Source organism: Theropithecus gelada, chromosome 1 (genome assembly GCF_003255815.1).
Source record: "Theropithecus gelada isolate Dixy chromosome 1, Tgel_1.0, whole genome shotgun sequence".
Classification (NCBI taxonomy): Eukaryota; Metazoa; Chordata; class Mammalia; order Primates; family Cercopithecidae; genus Theropithecus; species Theropithecus gelada.
The window spans coordinates 89030722-89048177 of NC_037668.1; the positions used below are offsets into that span (position 1 = coordinate 89030722).

The following is a 17456-nucleotide window of genomic DNA, read 5'->3' on the forward strand; positions in this document are numbered from 1 at the left end:
GAACTGGAACTTCTTTATAAGTATTAACATTTCCAGGATCTCTTGGAAAGTTGCCAAGACATAAATATAGTTGTAGTAATGATTGTTGTTTTAGGAGTGGAATTTAACAGTAGACATGTTCATCAACATTATTTTGAAAACGTAACGTTATCTTGGATTTGTACTAACCTTTATGTCATATACTTAAAACGCGACTCTTGATACATCATTTCTTATGATAGTGTGGGTTGATAGAAGCTAGGTATTATGGTTCTCTTTAGGCAGAAAGAGAAACAGAACCCCTGATCATTTGAGTCACTTGGCTTTCAACTAGTTGCATGTCTTCAGATATAGTATATTAATCTTTTGGGGGCATCAGTTTCCTCTTCTGAAAAATGAAGGGATTAGACTAAAACGACTTCTCAGATTCCTTCCAACTCGTATAAAAAAAAAAAAAAAATGTGGAAGCAACTATCTTTGTGTCGTTGTCCATAATATCCCCTTCAAAGATGGAATGACTGATTTATGGAGGACACATTGTAAATCACTAGGCTAATTTCCCTTATTAATTATTGCAATCAGAAGTATAATCGGTGTTAATGTGTACCAAGTACTTACTCCTAGACATCACCTGCTGGGCTCCTGATGTGAAATTGGCTCACTGGTTCGTCTGTAGTTCTTTATTAGTAGCCTTGGTATCTTAGCATATTAGTAATTTTATTAAGTTGACTAAGCATTCCATTGTATGAGGTTTTATAGGCCAGTGTCTTGGATGCTCAAGAATCCTGAAGTCATTCCCTTTGCCTGTAAATATTGACCCTGAACCAAAACGAGCTCTGTCAGTCTCTTATCCATTTTACTTTTTTGACCGGTTGTCTCACGATAGGTTTTGTAAGCATTAAGTAATTTTCATACATCATCTGTTTGTCCATTCATTCTTCCAGCCATCTGCCATGTACTGGCTTTTGGGCAGTGGGAAGAGCTAGATGAGGAAGAAATGCATCTTTTCTTAAAGGAGCTTACAACTCCCAAAGTTACAACTCTATCACAAAAAGAGTATCAAGACACAACTCAAGTTCGTCACCTGAATGCCACTGATAAAGATTTCCAGATGGACAAAGCATTAAGCTGACACCAAGTGAAATGTGTACTTCACAGACTTTCATGTGTCATTTCGTGATATGCAGTGGCACTCTGAAGAACTGGGCTTTCAGAATGTATGTGTTTGCTCCGGTTCTTGGTACAGGGAGCAGTATCTTTGGAATAGTCACAACATACACCACACCACACTAGGTTCTATCTGTTGCAGGGTCAGCTCATGAAAGCTACTTTCCGGGTCCTCGTTAATGTCATGCGGGCCTTGTGACAGGTGTTACAGCTCCCAGCCTGGCACAGTCTATTGGGGGTATGCTGTAATTGCTCTTGATGCCACACTTAATGGGTGGGGGAAGAAAGCAGCATTATGTGTGAGGAGAGGTGAGAGGGATGCCCTCGGGCCATTGCTGACATCTGGTCACCACTCCTGTTTTGCTGGCTTGTCTGTTTGGTGCCTACAGATATTGGGCCTTTGAGTTGAGTTTGCTGCCACCACTGGGTTCCTTGCAGCCATCATTATTTCACAGCTGGGCCATGGTTTTAACTTGGAAAAAGGGCATTCATCTCAGGGCCAGAAATGGTCTACTGCCAACATGATCCTGAGAACTTTCTTAGTTTAATAAATGAGAGAATAAGTATCCTCATGAGCTCCTTTATCAAGTGTTTCCTGGTTTTGAGCTTTTTTGTTTTTTGGGAGAGAATGTTATCGCTCATCGTTATTTCTGAACCCTTAAAGGACTAAATTTCCTTTTCAAGAGTTTCAAGTATTTCTTGTACATGTGTGCGGTGATAAGCAAACATTAGTCTGAGGAAGTTCTGAAAAATCTAATTGAGCCAGCATTTACCAAGCCCTTCTATGTCAGCTACTGAACTAGGTGCAGGGAAAAAAATAAAGGTCCTCAACTAGCTCTCCCTCAACTAGCTGTCCCTCCAGCTGGAGAACCAAACCTCTGCATAATTAACCATAATAATGGGCAGATAGATTCAAGGGAAAATGCGGTAAAGTATGTAATATCATGAGTGCCGTTTTTATCTGTGTGCACAATTATGCAAGCCTTTTAACTAAAAGGCTTGGGTGAGATGGATTTTGTAAAACTTAATGCACAGAACTTCTTGAGCAGAAATTAGACAGTTCCCTAATATTAAAACACAGCCCTGAGAGGTAGGGTTTCAGGCTTTCTGGAACCCCCAAACTTGAATTGGTCCACAGAACTAAATTAGAAGTAACCACCTTTCCTTATGATGTGTGATTTCTCAAATAGTGGCATCTGCCCAAAGCTCTGTGTTCTTTTGTTTGGAGCAGAGCTGCTTCCTATTGTTAAGTTGCACCGGAGAGCTCTGAGACAATTAATGAAGGGGATTTAAATGTTTATTTAAAGGTAATCCCAAAATGTTTCTTTGTGAAAGATGCCGTACTGCAGTCCCAACTTAAATACCAACTTAAACAAGAAACTTCCACTCTAGGCGTGCTCAGTAAGTATTCAACGACCATTTCTGGTTTCTGGGGCATTATAAGAAACTTCTAAAGCACTTAATTATGAAGATACTAATAACTAAAGAATTGCCAATTAAATCTTCCCCAGCCCCAATTCCACATACGCCCATGCACCACCACTTCTGAATGCTCATGGAGAAATAGCATTAAGGCTCTGATCTGACCTCAGTAATTTTACAAATGTAAAGGTAGCATCTCGTGATCCCTGTAGGGATATATTATTGGAAGAACATGCATGCAATTTTGTTTTAATTGATTCTCACTCTTAAGTATGCAACCAATCTGTGTCTATCTCCTTTTAATTCTTTATCTGAGTTGTGAGAGAAAAGTAGGTAATTATTTGGTGACCCATTCAAGTATTTTAAAAGGAAGACATCCATCTTTTATGATATACATCCTGAAATACATAAAACAATACATTTTTATTTTATAATTTCATTAGTATCAAGTGTAGTGTAAACTATTTTAAAACAATTTATAAAAGGTGCTTACATACTTACTGATTGAAAAAATGGCCACAAGAATTAAGTTTATGGAATTGAGGAAAAACTTTAGACCACAACAACATGGTAAACATCAATTTTTTTCAGAAGGAAATATTTCTACAAATCAAAAACTTTACTAACGAAATGTTATAGTTAGGACAAACAATGAAATAATCTTATTGTAAGAAAAATAATTCAGCCAATACATGTATTAAGTGTCTTCTTTATACTTAACATGGGTATTTGCTATTAGATGGGGGAGGTAGAAGGAATATATCAAAAATGAATAATGGCCGGATGCGGTGGCTCACGCCTATAATCCCAGCGCTTTTGGAGGCCGAGGCAGGTGGATCACCTGAGGTCAGGAGTTTGACACTAGCCTGGCCTCAAACTCTGGTGAACCCCCAACTAAAAATACAAAATTAGCTGGGCTTGTGGCAAACAAATACCTGTAGTCCCAGCTACTGAGGAGGCTGAGGCACCAGAATCGCTTGAACCCGGGAGGCGGATATTGCAATGAGCCGAGATCATGCCACAGTACTCCAGCCTGGGGCAACAGAGTGAGACTCGATCTCAAAAAAAAAGAAAAAAAGAATAATATTCGTTACCATGTTTCTGCTGACAGTTTGAGTACACAAGATACACCATGACCTAGTGAATTCAAGGAAGCAAGCATGGTATGGGTTGGAATCATCATGGATGGATACTTACTGGAAGAGGCAGAAAAACACATGCAGTTCCTTTTCTAGGAAAATATTGGTAAATTATGCTTGGTTAGTAAAAGTGCACAGAAGGCATATGGAAGTTTCAAATCTATTTTCCATAGATTTTTTTTCCCAAAGTATTTCTAAGATGCCGGGTGCAAGGTATGGTTCATTGTCCTAGTCCTCTATGCTGAAAATGATCATTTTAATTGGATTGCTTCTTTGGAAACAAGACAAAGAGTACATTGCTAAAAGCTTCTGGAGGCCATTTTCAATATTTGTAATAATATAAGTGCTAGAAATGTGCTTTCATTTATATTCAAAGGCAATAATGCCTTCTGTAAGCATGGCGTCTCTATAAGACTTTTATAATGTCTACTTAAATGCAAGCAGACAAAATTAGTTTTCACTTTAGATTAGAAGAGCTTTCTCCATTGCAACTTTTTGGCCTCTCTTTTTAGTTCTGCTCCCCAAGAGCAATGTAAATGTTGCTCTTTGTTTTGCTAAAAGAGGAATGTTTATTTTTACAAGTACCATGCCACTTCCATATGATCTAGATGGTATGTGTCATGAATATAATTTCTGTATGATTGGCCGAATTTTTCCCTTTTAATTAAGATGACCAGACAAAAATTTGAATTGTAAGAAAACTGTGGACCAGTTTAGTGCCTGTTGAAATGTACACTGGGATATTGAAATGTTCTGCAGAGCATGATGAGTGAAAGTAAAAAGGCTCTATCTCTTTTCTGAAACCTACTTGAAAATTTTGCTTTCATAGCATGACATTGAAAAAGATACTATAAAAATATTTATTAAAATCATAGCTCGAGTTTTTTCTTAGAAGCAAGAAATTATGTTTAATATCAAGGACTTTACTACAGGATAACATGATTGTGTTTCACATAGAAAATCTTTGTTGAAAGATCAGTGTGGAGTTGAGTTCATCTGGGCCCTAGCTTAAACTAATTTTACTTTTGGATATTCCATAAATTGCATACATCTGTTTCTTACTGTTTTGTTTTTCTATGTATGAGAAATCCATACACACAGAGAAAAGATGGAGAGCCTTCATTTCTCTTATTTTCACTTTTGTCCCATCCCTCTGTGCTTGTTCTTTGTTTAAATAAACTTTTGTGGTATGTCTTTCACACATCATCACTCTCTGCTTCAAAGGCTTCTTTTAATAACTTAGCCCTGGCTCACTTTTCTTTTGCATATGAAATTGATTTAACTAAAGTGTATGTGTGTGTTTGTGTGTGCACATGCCTACATACGCATGCATCTGCACAAATACAAATTTCACTGGAAGGGGAGCTCTGTGATCTCTTTACTACGTACATATACACACCTTGTCGAAGTGGGAAAACTTAAGTTTGGAGTTAATTTCGTTTTGAGTTCCAGCTTTTTCTCTTAGTGCTGTCTGTTTCCTCACGCTGAAATGAGGATAGTAATGTTTACTTTGCAAAAGTTTTTGGGAAAGTTATGTATATGTAAATCACTTTATTTTTATTCCTAGACATTCAATAAATGCTAGCTGTTACTGGGACCATCATTATTGTCACAGTTATGTCATACACTTATTTTGAAGCTGATAATAAGTAAACTGATAAAAAGCAGAAGGTTGACATTAAGGCTTCTTATTGCTAAAAGGTTGATCTTAAGTACAATCACGTGAAAACTGATAGTTATATAACCTGAAAAATCATAAAATACTGAAAAATTATGACTTACGTGATTGTTTTCAATTGTCAGACTAAGTGATATTAAAATGGCAGTTGATTTTTTGTATTAACGCAGTGCCTCTAATTTTAAAAACGGCTTCACCAATCATGTATTTAAATGAAAACAGAAGTAGCGATACAAAATAACAAAAATATAAATAGAGTTCAGAATTTGAAAATACTGTATTAGGAGGTAAGTTGGTTAATTTTCGTGTTCTTTAAATACATTTAGATCAACTTGAATATTAAGCCTCCTATAGCAGGTAGATAGAGGTATCAATTCAGTTACCATGTAAAATACAGTAAGTCCAGTGAGGAGTTTCTTATAATTATTTCTAATTACTTTCTGATATTATTAGAAATTAGAGCTACACCAGAATGCTGGGAACGATGTCTTTCTCAGCATTGTATCCCAGCATCAAGCATTATGCATCAAACATCAATTTCTACTCATAATATCCATTCAATGAATATTTGGATTATATTTTCTTTGGATAGACCCTCATAGTAGAAACCGTATTAACCAGCTTGCAAGATTAACTAAGACTTTTTATTTTCTTTGTAATATGCTAACTGATTCCTTTGGCATGCTGAATGTTCATGGCCAGCAGTTACCTACTACCACATCCTAGCACTATTGTTTTTACCAGTTGTGTGCTTACTACGTCAGTTGTGTTATTCCGGACCTGTTTATACTAGTTTTATATGTATCACCGTTGTGTGATTTAATTAAATTTATGTGAACCGATGGCATGAAAGTTCAAAATGAAAAAGTTTTATTTCTATGAAACTAACCCGGTGCCTTGGAAAGAATCAGTAAAGGCAAGCTACACAAATTTCTGTCAGATTACATGTGAGTGAGACAACTGCAGAAGATGAGAGAAGTTGTAAAAATAAGAGTTTTGTTAGATTATTTTAGAAGTATCTTTAAATTCTCCCTCTACTTAAAGTAAATGGAACTGGAAATCTTTTTTGATGCATTATAGATACGCATTATGTAAGAAAGATGCTGTGGAGCTCCAATTATTAACACTTATTAAATTTAAATTCTTGTCTCTGCATAAAAAGATTGGCCAAAGAATGTCCATATATGTGCTCAAAGTTAAAATGTTTAAGGTACATATGTCTCATTAAAAGAGTATCTTCTTCATCCATTTTTTCAAATTAACCAACCAACGACTGGCCCTAACAGTACTGGATAAGCTAACTTCTATTCTATTTTTTATTCATATTCTTTACAGAGTTTTAGAGATGTTTTGTTTCCTACCTACCAAGGGAAAGAAAAGGGAATTGTCAGATAGAGTTCCTATCTTGGGATGAGATGTGTAAAGGGCCAGGACCTGAAATTACGTGAAGGTTGATATTCTGGGATTGGTAGTTTTGAAGTTCCGTGAAGAAGTTCAGTCCAGCCATGTTCTAAATGGTCGGAGTATAGGCAGTGGCTGGTAAGCTTAGTGGAGTGTTTTACAACATGGAAGTCTAACTGACAGGTAAATCTCCCCAAAGTTGGACAGAACCAAGAAATAGAGAACATAAGCAGATGACAGTAATCCAGGCAGATGATTAGCATCAGAGGAGTCTGTCAGTGGGTCATAGGGCTCCACATGCTAGCCTGGGTTTCCATGCCAGAATTTTGTTCTTGGGAGGCAGGTAGGGAAAAGCAAGTCAACATCTCCAGTTCCAGATGAACCAAGGCACTTGACCAAATACAGGTACAGAAGTTAGTCCTTGAGGTAGAGCTTACCTGTTGGAGAACATGGCAGAAATTATTGTACCAAAATTGGAGCACAGGTCAGAGGCTAGGGCATGGCTTACTGCTGTGGCTTGTGGTGAACTTGAGCTTCTCATGGCCCCTCCTATCTCCCGAGGATGGCTGAGCTCACAGATGGGGACTGTTATGTAATCAGAGGTCAAGTGGTTTAGCTGGGGTGGCAGAGAGCCAGGTGAAGGCTGAAAGTGTTCAAATAAGGAAGAGAACAGAATTGCTTTATGTCTGTCTTCATGAAGACAAACCCTAATAGCCAAAGGACTGAAAGTTTGCCCAAAGAGACTTCAGTTTTTGAAAGGAAAATGTATCTTCTCCTTATGTTAGAATGAGCATGTCTAAATAAAGTAAACTCTTTTGCCTTTGTTGTTATTTGTCTTGGTGTCTACCATTGTTTGACACTAAAAAAAAAAAAAAAAAAAAAAAAAAAAAAGCAGTGAATAATTATTGGCTAATTTAATCTGTCATGATGACATTTGTAATTCAGGTACATCCTTCATTAAATCTAGTACTGGCATTATTATTTTTAAAAACTATTTTTTTTTCAGTTTGAATTTCTTCTATTTTGTTTGATTATTTATTTTTTGTTACTGGTGGTGGTGGTGTTTTACAGTGAGGCATACCAGTTAGCTCAGCTAAGGTGTTTGAGTAAGACTTTATAAACATAAAAGTACTCTGTGTGGGTTTGTTTTGTGTGTTCCATCTTACGTCATTTGTGGCACTGAAAATGAGATTGCAATTCCCAGAGTACTGGGATGGTTCATTCAGAGGTTAGCCCACCTAAGTTTATAGCAGTTGTCTGTAATAGAATTGTAACTAATTTCCACTGTTGTTTTTGGAGAAAACTGTAGACTATAATTATGTGTTAGCACTTTTTAAACAGCTCCCTGCATTGTCATATCATTTTAAATAGGCTCTGTTTTAAAATGACCTTTCATGTTTTGATTGCAAAAATATAGCTTACACAGGTCTGTAGTTAGCAAAATACAAGGATCCAGTAAATGATAGAGCATTGACACAATTCTAGAAGCATGTGTTAAACATCACTGGCACTGCCCTTGGTTTAAAGGGGAAGAAATAGGGAAGTAGAAATTCACTGTTCTTCAACTGTCCTCCTGTTAGATACGCAAGATTAGTACATAGAACAGTTATGGAGCCATGTGAAAAAAAAAAAAAATAGTAGTTATACAAATGTAAAATGCTACAAATGAAGTATATTGTATTGCCTTTTTGTGGCCTACTGAAAGAAATCTCAGAGCGCAGTCAGACTCAAGTACCAGAATTAGGGTCAGCAACACCATTTTATATTTTGGCAAATACTACCCACTGTCTCCCAAGCGGCGGATATCTGCATATAGTTAGTCATGTGGACACACCCTTCCTCTGCTACATTGCATTGCCATATTAGTGGTAGAATTTTAGTGTTGATTTAAAAGACAGTCTGCCTTAAAGCAGATTGCATAGTTTGCACACTGTGAATTGTAATTAAAGTGTAAGGGGTGCTTATTATGTCAACAACTGGCATGAGAACCCCCGAGCAGCAGGTGACCCTGACCATGTGACGTTTGTGACAGCTAGGATCCCCTTTTCACTGGCTTAGCAATCTGAAAGTCCAAATTGAAAGAAGCCCAGAGGCTGTATATTTCATTAGATCCCAGGGGAAGTACAAGATACAGCTTCCTTCTGTTTTCCTGGGAGGTCGCCAGAAAGTTTGTAGAGCTCTGTTTCTGTCAGAGGCTCAAAAGAGAAAAGAAAAAGCACACACAAAACAAAACAAAACACCATACACACCACAAAACCATCCACCAATCACCCCCAGGACCATAAATTTGACATTTCCCACAGTCTGAGACCACAGTGTTGCTGTGTCAGCAATACGCTCCTTGTTTGAATTGTCTGAAAGGAAAGCTCAGTGTTCTAGCTTTTAAAAAATGTTTAATCTTCAATATGCAGTGATTCTTTTGGTGTAAAACCATGAGAAATTATTAAGTACAGATATCATATGATTTGCTTGAAATACTTTTGTATTATGCGTTACATTCTCCTGACCTTCTAAAATGAGGCAGAAGTCCGAATTTAGAAAGAGGAAACCACATGTATAATAAGGGAAACAGACTAAGGAGACATGCCATATGTATTTCAAATCTTATTGTGATGGGTAAACTGTTTGAAATGTGGTCACATTAAAAGTATGTTACTTTGTGGGAGACTCAAAATCTTTTAAGAGTAGATTTTTATTGTATTCCATAGTGGAAATAGACCTAGGGTTTGGTTTTGGTGGGAAGTTTCGGTCTTTAAGTCACCTTGGCACCTGACTGGCAGTTGTGAAACTAAGTAGAAAAGATACCTCTTTTTCTTGGCACCTCACACAGGATCATAGGATTCTTACTATTATACAATTTATGTATCACAGAAGTGAAAACTTTGGTACTTTGTTGTATAACACAGATCTTGTGCTTGTTGATTTTTAATTTGGGGCTCAAGCTTCCCATGTCAACTAACGTGGCCGCTGCTAGGCTGCCCTCAGATAGACCTAGTATAGGCTCACTAGGAAGCCTTTCTAGCTCTGTAAATACCTAGCATATCGTTCAGTCCAGGCATGTCCAATCTTTTGGCTTCCCCGGACCACATTGGAAGAAGAAGAATTGCGTTGGGTCAAACATAAATTACACTAACATTAACGACAGCTGATGAGCTTAAAAAAAAAATTGCAAAATAATCTTAGAATGTTGGCCAGGCACGGTGGCTCACGCCTGTAATCCCAGCATTTTGGGAGGCCAAGCCTGGTGGATCGTTTGAGGTGAGGTCAGGAGTTTGAGACCAGCCTGGCCAACATGGTGAAACATCATCTCTAATAAAAATAGAAAAAAAAAAAAAAAGATCTGAGCGTGGTGGTGCATGCCTGTGATCCCAGCTACTCGGGAGGCTGAGGCAGGAGAATCACTTGAACCCAGGAGACGGAGGTTGCAGTGCACAGTGAACCAAGATCGCGCCACTGCACTCCAGCCTGGGTGTTTAGAAAGTGAGACTCCATCTCAAAAAAAAAAAAAAAAAAGTAATAATGTTTTAAGAAAGTTTACAAATTTGCATTGAGCCGTATTCAAAGTGTCCTGGGCTGCATGTGGCCCCTGGGCCGTGGGTTGGACAAGCTTGGTTTAGTCCCTAAGTGTTGTTCATTTTAAACCAGAAAGTAAGAATTTTCTGAGCCCGGATTCTACCTTTATATTGCTGTTTGTTATGTTTTGGTCAAAAGGGAAATACAGAAAGAAGAAAGTTAACAGTCATGGTTTGTGTGCTTGTGTGTTGTATACTTTCATGTTTTGATTGCAAGAATATAGTTTACACAGGTCTGTAGTGAGCAAAATACAAGTATCCAGTAAATGATCCTTGTATCATTTATTTAGGACCCTCTGTCATAAGGGCCCAAAAGGATTCACAGTGCCATACTCATGGCACTGTGTGTGTGTATGCTTGTGCCAGCTTGGGACGAGAACTGCAAGGCTTGAGAGAAAGATGTACCATTTTCATAAATTTGGTAAATAAATTAAAACCTTCCAACTTAGAGCTGCATTCAAATGTTATAATTAAAGGACTACTAGTTGGGTTTTTTGTTTTGTTTTGTTGTTTTACAGTCTATCTATTTTAGCAAATTCGCAAATAATTAGTTTCTTTTATTTATGTTTTTCAAGATCAGTTCCTCTATTCAGCCAGAGGAAACCCCAATATCCTTAGCTGCGTTTTACCTCAGTTACCCAGAGAATTGAGGCAAGAATAGGTTGGGGGAATGTGACAGAAGTGTGTCTGTGCTGTCTCAGCTTAGTTAACTAGTCCTCTGTAGCAGGATAACTAGTTAACTAGTCCTCCGTAGCAGGATAAGCATGTTTGTTTAGAGGTAGAGAATTGTCCCTGGTCATGATTTTATTTTTTATTTTTTTTACTGAGTTGTTTTTGTTTCATTTTGTTTTGTTTTTTGAGAGAGTCTCGCTCTGTCACCCAGGCTGGAGTGCAGTGGCGCGATCTTCGCTCACTGCAACCTCTGTCTACCAGATTCAAGCAATTCTCCTGACTCAGCCTCCCGAGTAGCTGGGATTACAGGCGCATGCCACCACACCCAGCTAATTTTTGTATTTTTTTTTTTTTTTTTTTTAGTAGAGACAGGGTTTCACCATGTTAGCCAGGATGGTCTCAAACTCCTGACCTTGTGATCTGCCCACTTTGGCCTCCCAAAGTGTTGGGATTACAGGCGTGAGCCACCACAGTCAGCCCTACTGAGTTCATAAGTGAAGCTTTTTCACCTCTCATGTTATTTGAATATTGTTTCCTTCATCTTTATTTATTTATTTATTTATTTATTTATTTATTTATATTTTTCAAGCCAGCGTCTCACTCTGTTGCGAGAACTGGAGTGCAGTGGCACATGATCATAGCTCAGCATAGCCTCAAACTTCTGAACATAGGTGATCCTCTCGTCTCGGCCTCCTGAGTAACTAGGACTACATGCTTAGCTGGTTTTTTGGTTTTGTTTTTTTGTTTTTTTTCTTTTTTTGTTTTTTGTTGAGACAGAGTTTTGCTAAGTTTCCCAGACTGGTCTTAAATGGTGCTCTCATCTTGGCCTCCTAAAGTGCTGGGATTACAGGGATGTAATCCTGGCCCCTTAATCTTTATTATTAGTTCATCATCTTTTATCATGTATACTATGTGCCTTGAAAGTATGTATTATTTTGTTATCTGCACAACTCCACATCACTTCATGGATATTCCGAATATACCTGTAGTATGTTAATAAATAGCATCTAATAAAATGTAGATACATAATAATAAGCCATTTTCATAACTTTTGGCTAATTTTGGAAGCAGCATTCTCAACTGCGGGTCAGATTTTTAAAAGAATTTAATTGTATCTGTGATTGTGTCTACATCAAGCCAAAGATTAAAGCAATTCAGTTGAGTGAGATAGGGTGTGGAAACAGGCTACATGTTGGAGTTTGTTGCCAGCCCGACATTTTCAACACAGTTTCTAGACCCATCTTTTTAAATGCATGCTAGAATGAAAACCAAAAGGACTTTTTCATATCGTATTTGCAGTCATCTGTAGATGTAACTTCTGATGTCTTTATTTTTGTTGCTGTTCTCTTCTCGTTGACAGCAGACCTGTAGACACGCTAGTCCCAACATGGTTTTTTTACTTCCTCACATGTGTAATAAAGTGTTCTTGCTCTATATTAAGGGGTCTTCAGCAATTATGAAACCATTGCTGCAGAAGCCCAGAGTCACATACGATAGAAATATTCCATAGTAAGGACCTAACAGGATTCACGTTAAACAGAACTTGACTGTAAACTAATGGATTCCTGCTACAGATAATAGGAAATGTTTTGTTTGTTTGTTTGTTTGTTTGTTTTGGAGACAGGGTCTCACTCTTCCACCCAGGCTGGAGTGGGGTGACATGATCATGGCTCACTGCAGCCTCGACCTCCTGGGCTGAAGTGATCTTCACACCTCAGCCTTCTGAGTAGCTGGGATTACAGGCACACACCACCACACCCAGCTAACTTTTTTGTAGAGGCGGGTTTTGCCACATTGCCCAGGCTGGTCTCGTACTCCTGAGCTCAAGCGATCCACCTGCCTTGGCCTCCCAAAGGGCTGGGATTACAGGCATAAGCCACCATGCCTGGCCAGGAAATGTTTTGAAAGACTCTGGTTCCTACAAAATGTGCAAAGAATTGTCAAAACTGTCTATCTACTTCTTTACATTTTAATTTTTGTTGGTTTACATTTCAAATATTACATTGTCAATTAGGATTATTATGAGCACAGATGACACATTTTGCCCATCCCTGATAAAGAGAAGAAATTTGCTCCCTAATGTGTAGCCAGTTTAGGAATTTTAGCCTTAATTGAAAAATCTATACTTTGTTCTAACTGGACTTTGTTTCTGTTAGGAGATAGAAAAGTCTCTAAGCCATCTCTGAGATAGATTTCTACTTTTCCTTTAAAATCTTGCCCAGACTGGTCCTTCCCCTCTCTGTTCTTCCATTCAAGGCTCACTTATTGAACATTTACTACGTGCAAGCACTTCATTTAGGCAAGTAGGAGCTATGTGCCCTCAAGGACTTATAACTTGTTGGGAAAGCACGTGGGAGTTATATACACAGAGAAGTGAATTAGGAGCTGAGTCTCACTCTCAGTAACCAGGGTGGAGGGAGCCAGAGGAAGGAATGATGAGTTCTGCCAAGAGGAAGGGAAAGGATTCTGACGTTATCTTCTTCTACACTGGTTAGAATAGAAAGATAGAATCCTAAATTTAAGACGGAGATCTGTGCTGTATACATGTGACTAACAGAGATTGGGAAAGAGTGTAATTACCTCCTGTGCCTAAGAAGGTTGTTGGCGTAAACAAGGTAGAAGCAAAGCCAATCTTGGGGACAGTTTAACCGAAATCTTTTCAAATATTTGGTAGAAAGCATTGGATAAAGTGTTACAATTTTAATTAATGTTTTTAAATGACAATTGAGGGTTCATAAACCCATTGTTGCCATACAGTTGAGAAGAGTAGAATGGGTTTGTTTTTGCAATCCCAGTGGGGTAATTAAACTTGCAGTAGCCTGTCACTCATTCCTTCGGCAGAGGGACTTTTGAGATTGCAATAGCTCATCTTATGTTGCAGCTTTGTTTTTAAATTTAGCTAAGTTCAAGCCTATGGAAAAAAAAATCAAGAGAATGGAAGAGATGAGTTCTGAACTAGTGAATGTGTTCACTCAAGGCACAGGGCCTCTTTGAGGAATTTAAGTCGCAGACATCTTTCACAGAAAAGCTGTGTCCAAACTGTCACAGTCACTGCCTCAGTGTCCTGTTTTGTTTCGAAGGACGTGACACCTATTTTCCATGCAGTTTTTCAGAAAATAGTATTTGTACCCATTTGTTTTGTCTTCTTAAGGAACTTTAACACAGACTTTTCGAGCAGTGAGCAGGCACCAGAGACTATGTCACTGTTCTGCTCTGCACAGTGTGGGGATTTGCAGTTGGCGAATGAATTCATCAGCGGACGAATGTCAGCTCCCTAGGTGACAAGCTTCCTGTGATATAGACTTGGTGAGGGCAGAGCTTGGTGAGTCTTTTTTGTTCACGACTTCATCTCTAGCACTCACAGTAGTGCTTGGCACATAGTACATGCTCAATAAATATTTGTAGTTTTATTTGTGGAATGATATGCTGAGTAAATGATTAGAGTATATTATCAAGAAATTTTCGTAGAGTTTCCATTTCCTTGGTTGCTAAATGATTTGTAATATTGTAATCAGTATATCTATGACACAATTACTAAAGTTATTTAGTGTTTATCAGTGATGTCTGAAGCTCCATTGCTCTTTTGAAGTCATTTGTTTCTTGGGACATGCAATTCTTAGGGAAAAAATGACTTAGAGTCAAAGAATTGAGGAATTTTAGGGGAAATCTGGAGCTCATTTAATTTAGTGGCCTTAAAGATGAGGTATGACGTAAGACCCAGGCTAACGCAGCTTCTAACAGTTGATACTGAATCCCAGGTTTCCTGATTCTGAACTTGATGTCCATTTTGAGGGGTCGTTAAGCCAAATATCTTCAAGCTTTTCCCCTCTGTTGCACTCACATTTATGAATACAGATGGTCTCCAACTTATGATGGTTCAACTTAAGAATCCACATTCCATAAAAATGGGACTTTGATTACCCATACAGTTCTGGTTTTCACTTTCAGTACAGTATTCAATAAATTACATGAGATATTTAACACTTTAATATAAAAGAGGCTTTGTGTTAGATGATTTTGCCCAACTGCAGGATAATGTAAGTGCTCTGAGCACATTTAACGTGGACGAGGCTAAGCTGTCATGTTTGGTAGTTTAGGTGTATCAAATCCATTTTCAACTGATGCTACTTTCAACTTCCAAAGGATTTATCAGGATGCAACCCCCATCATAAGCCAAAGTGCATCTGTACTTACTTTAGACTAAACAGGAATAATAAAGGACTCTAGGAGAAGAGAACTCAGTAAGAGGTTAGCTTTACGTGGAAATGTTACAGGCTTAATGTAAGGTACAGCCAACAACAACAAAAAAAGCAAGCTGGCGATCTGCCTTCTATGCAAAGGTTATTTTTCTTATTACAACAAAACTAATTAGTGGATTTTCTAATGTAAGAAAATGTTGCTGTTAGTAAAAGTTTCCTCAGTGTGCCAGAAAGCAGATGGTGGCAGTGAATAGTGTTTTCTTTTGCCAGGTTTTGTATATGCTTTCTAAACCTGCAAGAGATTTTGCTTTTCCAGATTCAGATTTCTGATCTTTTTTATTTTAAAACAGAAATAGAAACTTATATTTAAATGTACTTGCATCATGTGGTCTGTTTGACATATTATGGTTACTTGAAAATGTTGAGTAACATTTGATGTTCTGCATGAATTTCTTCTCTGAGTCTTGGGACTTTTAACGTTGTTGTATACTTTCTCTCTTTATGGAAATAAAGAGTTTATGCCTTGAGAGTGCTACAATGGGGAGTTTTGAGTGAGTTATGAAAAGCAATGGATAAGATATTTTTATGTTAAAATTTTTATTTTGTTTCACTCCCAATTATTGTGCAAGTACCAGCTTTTCACAGTGAGGTTTCTTACAGCATGACTTTGTTCATTATGACTTCAGTGTTTGTATACAGTTTTGAATAATTTATTTCTTTCTACTACTGTTGAGATGTTACTTTCTGCTAATTTAAAATTTTTTGCCTAATGTTTTTAATGAAAGTCCTTGTAAATATGTTTGTTTAAAGTCTGAAATCTAAACATATCCTTACAGTACCAACGAGGCAGCATGAAAACAAAAGGCATGCTGATTTTAAGGCCAACTGGAAGAAAGTGTATCTACAGTGGTGTAGACGTGAGGTTGTAATGAGCATGAGTGTAGTCAAGACTTATGGCTTTGTTGACTAAAACTTAGAAATGTTTTCCTTTCTATAGGACCTCCATTTAGAGGAGAAAAGGAAATCATTAAGTCAATAGATGAGTTATTAAAGTATAAAGTAAAAATAGAAAATGAAAACACACTCGGTGATTTTTTTGGAAATCATTTGGGCAAAGAGTAACAAGAAAGAATTGTCTCAAAGTTACTAAATGGAATAGTCTCCTTGTAGAATTATGTGCTATTTTAGGAGGTGATAGCCAGAATCAAAGGAAATGGGAGAAGGACTTTCATCCCTTTTTTCACCTCATTCCCATGTAGCTCTGCTGTGTTGTTCCATCCATCCCCCAACACTAACCTGGTAATTTGGAGACACCTTGCCGCATATTGTTTCACCTTTAATTCTTGAATAAACTCTGATTCTTACTTATAACATTTCCCATGTTTGTTGCCAATAAAATGTCCCATCTCATTTGAAGAGTTGCTATTTCTGTCACCTGTTCAAAGGATACCACTTCTTTTATTACTACCTCTTTCTTTTTCCTTTTCTTTTCCAACTGCTTCTCCTTTGACTTTGTTTTTCCCAATCATTATTTGTTTTTATCTTCTTTCCTAGTAACCAAAAATTAAAACAGGACAGTTTCCAAAGGAAATGTCTGTAGATGTTAACCAAACTGATTGAGTTACTGGTTATTCTTTGCTTACTTAAAGGTTGTAAATTTGCAAAAAGACAGAGGTGATACTGGTATCACTCAGAGACACAGGTTAGTGCCTTGGCTGTGCTGATGCTGCCAGGGTTTAAACACTGCTGCGAGGAGCCCAGCGCAGGCGGGAGCGTGGGGTGAGGATGTGTGATAACGGGGCATGATGGGCAGGTAGAGCTGCTCACTTGTATTTTACACACCGGTGCCCCAGCCTTCCTCTAGGCTCTTTCTTGTGAATAGGCTTCTACCATGACCAAAATATTTGAAAAACCATGAAGTCAAGAGATAAGTAACTTTTGTTGAATATAAAACAGATAAGCCATTACCTATTCATAGAAATATTTACCCCCTGATAGACTTTGGCAAGGGTTCTAACGCAGAGAAACACCATGTTCTCACCACCAGTGAAGATGAGGGAAGTAGCTACTCTCAGAAAACAAATAGCACGGTGGCTCACTCCTGTAATCCCAGTACTTTGGGAGGCTGAGGTAGGTGGATCACTTGAGGCCAGGAAGTCAACACAAGCCTGGCCAACAAAACCCTGTTTCTACCAAAAATAAAAAAATTAGCCAGGCATGGCAACAT

General features: G+C 37.8%; 1 protein-coding gene and 1 long non-coding RNA gene across 4 annotated transcripts in view; one reads left to right on the top strand and one right to left on the bottom strand.

Annotated features, from left to right (window-relative positions):
* NFIA (nuclear factor I A) overlaps positions 1-17456 on the top strand; it is a 407486-nt gene that overhangs the window by 192346 nt on the left and 197684 nt on the right. The gene's annotated exons all lie outside the window — the stretch shown is intronic.
* Positions 2856-7331, bottom strand: LOC112622748. The gene is made up of 4 exons (XR_003119020.1): positions 7224-7331; positions 5107-5191; positions 3766-3799; positions 2856-2966 (listed from the first exon to the last, which is right to left on the bottom strand). It is a non-coding gene; the product is annotated as an uncharacterized LOC112622748 (long non-coding RNA).